Raw genomic sequence first — 9341 nt, 5'->3', positions numbered from 1 at the left:
GGCTGGTCTTGAACTCCTGACCTCAGGTGATCCACCCACCTTGGCCTCTCAAAGTGCTGGGATTACAGGCGTGACCCACTGCGCCCAGCCTTCTAGTTCTTTAAGGTACCACTTTGTAAAAAATCCAATCCTCCATTGATGGACACGTAGGTTGATTCCATATCTTTGCTAATGTGAATAGTGCTGTGATAAACATGGGGGTGTAGGTTAACAATTAATCTCCAAGTAATTTCCCTGATGGCGCTTCTGTCCTATGTACTGTTCAAAAATTGTGTCCTTGGTCAACATTCTTAATTCTCCATTAGTGAGTTCTGAACTTGGATTTGAAACATTTGCTATAGCTTTGTATCTCAAGTGGTGGCACAGAGTTCTTTTTTTTGTTTGTTTTTTTTTTGAGACGGAGTCTCACTCTATCGCCCAGGCTGGAGTGCAGTGGTGCGATCTCGGCTCACTGCAAGCTCTGCCTCCCAGGTTCATGCCATTCTCCTGCCTCAGCCTCCCAAGTAGCTGGTACTACAGGCGCCCGCCACCGCACCCCACTAACTTTTTTTTGTATTTTTAGTAGAGAAGGGGTTTCACCATGTTAGCCAGGATGGTCTCAATCTCCTGACCTCGTGATCCGCCCGCCTTGGTCTCCCAAAGTGCTGGGATTACAGGCGTGAGCCACCGCACCTGGCCCAGAGTTCTTAAGCTATTGATTGTCCACTGACTTTATTTCTATGTGTTTGCATGTGGGTTTTTGTTGTTTGTGTGTTGGATCATGAACGGATCAATAGTGTTTATTTGTTTTCCTACTGGATGAAGTGTGATTAAAATACACATTTAAATATAGCTGGTTTTATATCTCTGGTGTCTCTTCTTCTTCTAAGAATATCAGTCCTATTAGATCAGGACCTGACCCTTATGATTTCATTAAACTATAATTACCTCGCTAAGGACCCTGTATCCAAAGACAGTCATCACATTGGGGGTGAGGACTTCACTATATTAACTTTGGGGGGGGTGCAATTTAGACCACAAGAGATGTTTATGCAGATCTGAGAAAGTTTCTGCCAACTCTACGGGGAGCTCTATAGCTGGGGCTGCTCTTTGGAGAATCCTCACATTGTGTAGAAATAACCAGGCCCTATTACCCCAGGAAGAGTGGGGCCTTGAAGGTGATAGGGACAGAGGGTGGAGAAATTCTAGGCAGAAAAGGGCAGTTCCCAGGCAAAACCCCATCTTCAAGCCAAAAACCCTGAAACTGCAGCCCGAAACGAGAACTTATATCCCTGTTTTCCCGCTTGAATATTACCTTTCCTAAACCACCCATGGCCCTGCCCCACCCCATCCTATGCCTATAAAAACCCCAGACTCCGCCAATAGATTAAACTATGGCTGGACATCAGAGAGAAGCAGCTTTGACCTCAGAAGGACAGCTTGATGGTGTAACTTCAGACAAGAATTTGCCAGGAGATGGCTGGACTTCATTATCTACCTGCCCCACCCGCTTTTCAGCTTCCCTTACCTGAGAGCCACTTTGATCAGCCATAAAATCCCTCCCGCATTTAACATCCTTCAATTTGTTCATGCAAGCTCATTTTTCCTAGATGCTGGAAGAGTTCTCAGGAGCCACGAGCGCGGATACAAAAGCCTGTCAGACTGGCCTTTTGCTCTCCTCGCTGGTGGAGGGCAGCCACTTCATGCAAAAAGGCATGATTAAGAACTGCTGCCCATCCTCACCGGGCTGTTCCTGTCCATGTAACTGGTCATGATGCTGAGGAACCTTCTCATCATCCTGGCCGTCAGCTCTGACTCCCACCTCCACACCCCCACATACTTTTTCCTCTCCAACCTGTCCTTGGCTGACATTGGTTTCACCTCCACCACCATTCCCAAGACGATTGTGGACATCCAGGCTCACAGCAGTCCTCTCCTATGCAGGCTACCTGAAACAGACGTCTTTCTTTATAATTTTTGGGTGCGTGGATGATTTGCTGCTGACCATGATTGTCTATGACTGGTTTGTGGCCATCTGTCACCCCCCACGCTACCCGGTCATCGTGAACGCACGCCTCTGTGGCTTCTTAATATTGGTGCCTTTTTTGCTTAGCCTGTTGGACTCCCAGATGCACAATTGGACTGCCTTACCAATTACCTGCTTTGAGGATGTGGAAATTTCCAATTTCTTCTGTGACCCCCTCAGCTCCTCACCCTGGCCTCTTCTGACTCCTTCATCAATAACATCATTATGTATATTTTTGTTGTAATATTTGGATTTTTTTCCTATCTCAGGTATTGTTTTCTCTTACTATAACATTGCCTCCTCTACTTTGAGAGTCCCATCTTTAGGTGGGAAGTATAAAGCCTTCTCCACCTGTGGCTCTCACCTGGCAGTTGTTTGCTTATTTTATGGAACATTCCTTGGCGTGTACCTCAGTTCAGGTGTGTTTTCTTCCCGCAGAAAGGCTGCGGTGGCTTCAGTGACGTACACTGTGGTCACCCCCATGCTGAACCCATTCGTCTACAGCCTGAGAAACAAGGACATTCAAGGTGCCCTGTGGAGGCCGGGCATGGCGGCTCACGCCTGTAATCCCAGCACTTTGGGAGGCCAAGGCGGGCAGATCACGAGGTCAGGAGATTGAGACCATCCTGGCTAACAAGGTGAAACCCTGTGTCTACTAAAAATACAAAAAAAGTATCCGGGCATGGTGGCAGGAGCCTGTAGTCGCAGCTACTTGGGAGGCTGAGGCAGGAAAATGGCTTGAATCTGGGAGGTGGAGCTTGCGTTGAGCAGAGATTGTGCAACTGCACTCCAGCCTGGGCAACAGAGCAAGACTCCATCTCAAAAAAAAAAAAAAAAGGCCGGGCACGGAGGCTCACACCTGTAATCCCAGCACTTTGGGAGGCCGAGACGGGTGGATCACGAGGTCAGGAGATCGAGACCATCCTGGCTAACGCGGTGAAACCCCGTCTCTACTAAAAAATACAAAAAACTAGTCGGGCGTAGTCCCAGCTACTCGGTAGGCTGAGGCAGGAGAATGGCATGAACCTGGGAGACGGAGTCAGAAAACATCTTTTATTAGAGTGCTCAAGGATGGAGAATACAAAAAAGCCCTAAGATACCTGTATTCTGATGGTATGTCAGCCTTTCTAGTAAACAGAAATCAGAATCACTAGGACATTGGCTAAATTCAGCTACAGGATGAGGTTAGTTTGCACTGCATATCCAGGAGCAGAGTGGCCCAATGCTACAGAAGGACCCAATGCTGAGGAAGTTTCTCAATTTCAGGTTTGTCTCTGCTGAATTGTTTTGAGATATTGCGGTGTGATGAATCCTATGCCGGAAAGTAGAGGAAACCGGCCTAGGCGTTGATGTCCTTGGAGCCCAAAGTCCTGGCAAAAGATGGGGCCTGTGTGATGAGCAGCATCTGAGACATTCCCACGGGTACCCCAACTCCTGGTTCCTATGCCCTTGTGTAGTCTGCTCCTCTTGAGTGTGGGATGGACCTAGAGGCTCATTCCCAACAAAGAGAACGTGGACAAAGTGATGCAATGCCACTTCTGAAAATCCAGAGAAAGACCCCAGCTCTCTTTCTGCCACCCCATCTTGCTCTTTTGTTTTTTGCATCGATGGAAGCCAAATGCCATGTTGTCGGCTGCTTTATACAGAGTTCCTTATGACAAGAAATTGAGGGAAGGCCGGGCGCAGTGGCTCAAGCCTGTAATCCCAGCACTTTGGGAGGCCGAGACGGGCGGATCACGAGGTCAGGAGATCGAGACCATCCTGGCTAACACGGTGAAACCCCGTCTCTACTAAAAATACAAAAACTAGCTGGGCGAGGTGGCGGGCGCCTGTAGTCCCAGCTACTCGGGAGGCTGAGGCAGGAGAATGGCGTAAACCCGGGAGGCGGAGCTTGCAGTGAGCTGAGATCTGGCCACTGCACTCCAGTCCGGGCGACAGAGCGAGACTCCGCCTCAAAAAAAAAAAAGAAAAGAAAAGAAATTGAGGGAATATTCTGTCCAATATTCCTGAGCAACTTTCCCTGTGTTAGACCATGTGAGAGATTAATACAATGAACTCACAGGTACCAAATTCCCACATTGAGTGATTTTATTGCAAAAAAAAAAAATCTTGCACACTTTGCATGAAGCTTCCTGCAGATTGAGGAGGAAATGAGGAGTACATACTGAAAACTGAAAAACATTTATGAAAGATATGAAAGACGAAGAGTCCCGCACGCAGCCCTGGGTCCTGTGGAGGAGTCTGCTTTCTGGAAAGGTCCTGCAGTCTGGAGTCTCCAGGCTCTAATTCCAGTATCATACCCACCAGTGACCACTGTGTTGGGATTCACCAACCTCTCCAGACTTTGTTTCTCATCTGAAAAGCAGAAAATGTATCTGTCAGGGCCAGGCGTGGTGGCTTACGCCTGTAATCTCAGCACTTTGGGAGGCCGAGGTGGGCGGATCACGAGGTCAGATGGAGACTATCCTGGCTAACACGGTGAAACCCCGTCTCTACTAAAAATACAAAAAATTAGCCAGGCGTGGTGGCGGGCACCTGTGGTCCCAGCTACTTGGGAGGCTGAGGCAGGAGAATGGCGTGAACCCGGGAGGTGAGCTTGCAGTGAGCCAAGATCGCGCCACTGCACTCAGCCTGGGAGACAGAGCGAGACTCCATCTCAAAAAAAAAAAAAAAAAAGAAAGAAAAAAATGTATCTGTCTTATTTGATCAGGAGTACCAAGGCTCAAATGAGATGGTGTAGGGAAGTAAGTTGGGAACATACTGTCCACATAGTATAAGGGCTTGTTACTGTTATCTGACTCCATGTGCAATCATCAGAAAAATGAATAAATATTGGAGTTCATTTTTTAAAGTTTCAGGTCTCATACATCCTGTTCTCTAAACTAATTACAAACCCCCAGCAACCAAAACAGTGTGTTGCCACATAAACACAGACATAAAGACCAATGGAAAGTAGTAGACACCCCAGAAAGAAACTCTAACATATATGGTGAAATGATTTCCAGCATGGGTGTCAAGAACACTGAATGGAGAAAAGACAGTCTTTTCAACACATAGTACTGGAAAAAACGAAATGTTAACAGGCAGAAAATGAAGAGGGACTCTTATTTTACTCAGCATGCAAAAATAAACAGAAACTAGATCAATGACCCAAATCTGGGAGCTAAAACTCTAAAATTCATAGAAGAAAACACTGGGCACTACCTCCATGACGCTGGATTGGACAATGATTTCTTGGAAATAACACCAAAAGCTCAGGCAACAACAACAAAAATAGATGACTTGGACTACAGCAAAATGAAAACCACTTTTGTGCATCTATGACCACTACCCCCAGAGTGAAAAAATAAACCATGGAGTAGAAAAAACATATCTGCAAACCATATCTCTCATAAGAGTCTAATATCCAGAATATATCAAGAATTCGTACAACTCAACAACAACAAAATAAACAACCCCATTACAACTGGGCAGAGAAGTTGAATAGACATGTCTCTAAAGAAGATATACCAGGCCGGGCACGGTGGCTCAAGCCTGTAATCCCAGCACTTTGGGAGGCCGAGACAGGCGGATCACGAGGTTAGAAGATCGAGACCATCCTGGCTAACACGGTGAAACCCCGTCTCTACTAAAAAATACAAAAATCTAGCCGGGCGAGGTGGCGGGCGCCTGTAGTCCCAGCTACTCGGGAGGCTGTAGCGGGAGAATGGCGTAAACCCGGGAGGCGGAGGTTGCAGTGAGCTGAGATCCGGCCACTGCACTCCAGCCTGGGCGACAGAGCGAGACTCCGTCTCAAAAAAAAAAAAGAAGAAGAAGATATACCAATGGCCAGTAAGCATATAAAATGATGTTCCAAATCACTAATCGTAGGGAAGTGCAAATCATACCAAAAATGTGATATCAGTCATTAGGATGGATATAATAAACAAACAAAAAACAACAAGCATTGGAGGAAATGTAAATAGTGCAGGAACAGGGAAAACAGTATGGAGTGTACTTGAAAAATTAAAAACAGAATTATCAGATGATCCTGCAGTTGTATTTGTGGGTACCTAGCGGAAAGAATTAGAAGCCAGGAGTGGAAGAGGTATTTGTAAACCCATATTCATAGCAGCATTATTCACAACAGCCAAATACGTAGAAGCAACCCAAAGCTCCATGGACAGATGAATGAATACGTGCAATGCAGTTCATTCATACAATGGAAGACTATTCAGCCTGAAAAAGGTAGGCACTTCTGGCCAGCGCAGTGACTCGTGCCTGTAATCCCAGCATTTTGGGAGGCTGAGGTGGGCGGATCATCTGAGGTCGGGAGTTCAAGGCCAGCCTGGCCAACATGGTGAAACCCTGCGTCTACTAAAAATACATTAGCTGGGCATGGTGGCATGTGCCTATAATGCCAACTACTCGGGAGGTTGAGGCACGAGAATTGCTTGAACCCAGGAAGTGGAGGTTGCAGTGAGCCCAGATTGTGCCACTGCACTCCAGCCTGGGCAACAGAGTGAGACTTCATCTAACAACAACAACAATAAAAAGGGAGGCACTTCTGACACAGGCTGCAACATGGATGAATCCTGAAGACATTATCGTCAGTGAAATAAATATATCACAAAAGGATAAACACCACGGGGCTGAGTGGCTCACGCCTGTAATCCCAGCACTCTGGGAGGCCGAGGCGGGCGGATCACTTGAAGTCAGGAGTTTGAAACCAGCCTGGCCAACATGACGAAAGCTCGTCTCTACTAAAAATACAAAAATTAGCTGGGCGTGGTGGCTCACGCCTGTAATCCCAGCTACTTGGGAGGCTGAGGCACGAGAATCGCTTGAACCTGGGAGGTGCAGGTTGCAGTGAGCCCAGATCGTGCCACTGTACTCCATCCTGAGTGACAGAATGAGACTCTGTCTCAAAAAAAAGATAAACACAGTATGATTCCACTGATATCAAGTATTTACAGTAGTTAAATTCATAGAGTTGGAAAATAAAATGGCGGCCCCCAGGGGTGGGCGAGAGAGAGGAATGGAGGGTTTGTTTAATGGGCACAGTTTCCATTTTGAAAGATACAATGGTGGTAATGGTTGCCAAACAATGTGAATGTACTTAATGTCATTAAACTGTAAACTTAAAAACAGTGGAAATTGGCCGGGCGCGGTGGCTCAAGCCTGTAATCCCAGCACTTTGGGAGGCCGAGACGGGTGGATCACGAGGTCAGGAGATCGAGACCATCCTGGCTAACACGGTGAAACCCCGTCTCTACTAAAAAAATACAAAAACTAGCCAGGCGAGGTGGCAGGTGCCTGTAGTCCCAGCTACTCGGGAGGCTGAGGCAGGAGAATGGCGGGAACCCGGGAGGCGGAGCTTGCAGTGAGCTGAGATCCGGCCACTGCACTCCAGCCTGGGCCACAGAGCGAGACTCCGTCTCAAAACAAAAAAAAAAAAAAATAGTGGAAATTGTAAACACTTTTATTGACCCTTCTATATGAAATAATATATATGTATAATTTTTAATATTTATACATGGTATATTTTACCATAATAAAAGATGAAAATTAAAGCATGTGGATCTTTAAAAAGAAAAGAAAGAAGCGAATAATACACACAAGCTTTCTCCTGATTAAAGGAAGAGCCCAAAAGTTTCCATGGACACTCATTTTTCTCTTCTTCATCCTGCATTAATGTGAGGAAATCCTCAGAGACTGGGGAACTTGGGCCAGTTTGGCTAATGAGGAGCTCTGTGCATTGAGCCCCTGAGGCCATAGAATAGTAAATACTCAGCCTGTGCCTCCAGCCCTGCAGTGTCAGCTGCCAGTCCAGTGGGCTCCACACCTGTCATCTGCAACAGGAGGCTCATGTCTGACCCTGTCTTCCTGCCAGTCCTGAGGACGGAGCCTGAGCCTCCATTGTGCACCATGCAGGGAAGACAGCGGACCTGCTCTCCGTGGTCATGGCCCAGCAGAGGGGAAGCGCAGCTCAGTGAGTGCTGAGGGACGGTCGGGAGCCTTGTTTCCTCATCCTCAAGACAAACAGGACAGTGGGGTGGCAGATGGGAGGACATCAATGTGCAAAATATCAGCTCACATTACTGTGGAGTTTACATTCTTGGTTGCAGTGGGGACTCAGAAATCTCATTCAAAATTTTTCTTTCCTCCCACACTGGTTGTCCTTTTCATAGACATCTCATGCACGATAGCAGAAAATGAGTCTCTCTAAACTATCCCCTAAGCCCAACAAAAAGATGATGAAGGTGATGATGAGGATAAAGAGGAAGATGACAAACACCATGACATCATGAACCCTTACTGAGGGTTTCCTAAATGCCAGGCTCTGAGCTCTGTGGTCTCTGCAGCTTGTTTCATTTCATCTGTATCGCCTTCTCCAAGTTATTAGTGCACATTTCATTATTATTTTACAGACTCGAAAAGGAGCAATGCATTTTTATATAGCTTTTCCCATATCATGAAGTAGAGAAGGGTGACACCCCATTTGAACCAGGCAGTCTAAGTCCAGATACATGGCATTTGGCCAGGCCTCTCCCTGTATCCAACCTGCCCTCTCAAGTCCTTGTCACTTGGGAAGATGCCCCCGCTTACTCTGTCCTTCTCTTTGGGGGTTCCTGGTAGACCACAGCTAGACCAGTGGGTGCCACGCTCACTGTAGCAAGTATAGAAAGGGCAGCTGAGATCACACCAGAGACCCCAGAAAGAATTGGTACAGGATCATTCAGGGCGCATCTCTCCCTTGCCCCTGTTCCTGGCTTTCCTTGTAGCTCTCGACTTCCACAAAGGAGTCATCAATTCAGGGTTTGGCTTCCATTCCTATTGAGGAAGCTGGAAACAGTTTGAAAATGCACCTCAGATGTGCCTGTGGTTAAGACCTCTGACTTCTGCTTAAAACTTTTTGAGAACTGGAAGACCACGAAGTTTTTAGTGCCTGGGTCTTACAGACTGGCCATTAATATTGAATACCACCCTTTCTAGTTATCTGCATGGCAAGGGGCGAGATGTCCGTCCTCTGGGACTCAGTACTGTCATCTGAATTGATTTCTAGTTGATCCAACTGAAGTGGGCAATGATTCAACAGATCGTGGGGGTCCCCTGCGTGATCGCTATGTGATGGATGCATAAAGGCAAACTGAAATTTAGATACATTCCTTAATATTTTAAGCTTAATCTCCACACAATTCAACTGAAATATCCCCTGACCTGAATTTCTGATGTCCCTGAATTCCAGACAGGACATTTTATGTTGTCCTCACCTCAGTAAGTACTGAGTATTGTGAGAGGAACAAGCGAGTCTCTTTTGCTTCTGATTTCTCAGAGCCTGTATCTTGCTTGGCAC

The 9341-nt window shown here is 46.7% G+C and overlaps 1 pseudogene; it reads left to right on the top strand.

Annotated features, from left to right (window-relative positions):
- Positions 1-237: 237 nt before the first annotated feature.
- Positions 238-8825, top strand: LOC104682293 (annotated as a pseudogene).
- The last annotated feature ends 516 nt before the right edge of the window (positions 8826-9341 follow it).

This window comes from Rhinopithecus roxellana, chromosome 8 (genome assembly GCF_007565055.1).
Source record: "Rhinopithecus roxellana isolate Shanxi Qingling chromosome 8, ASM756505v1, whole genome shotgun sequence".
NCBI lineage: Eukaryota > Metazoa > Chordata > Mammalia > Primates > Cercopithecidae > Rhinopithecus > Rhinopithecus roxellana.
The sequence above is the reverse complement of the archived record's forward strand: the minus strand, read 5'-3'. Positions and strand labels throughout refer to the sequence as shown.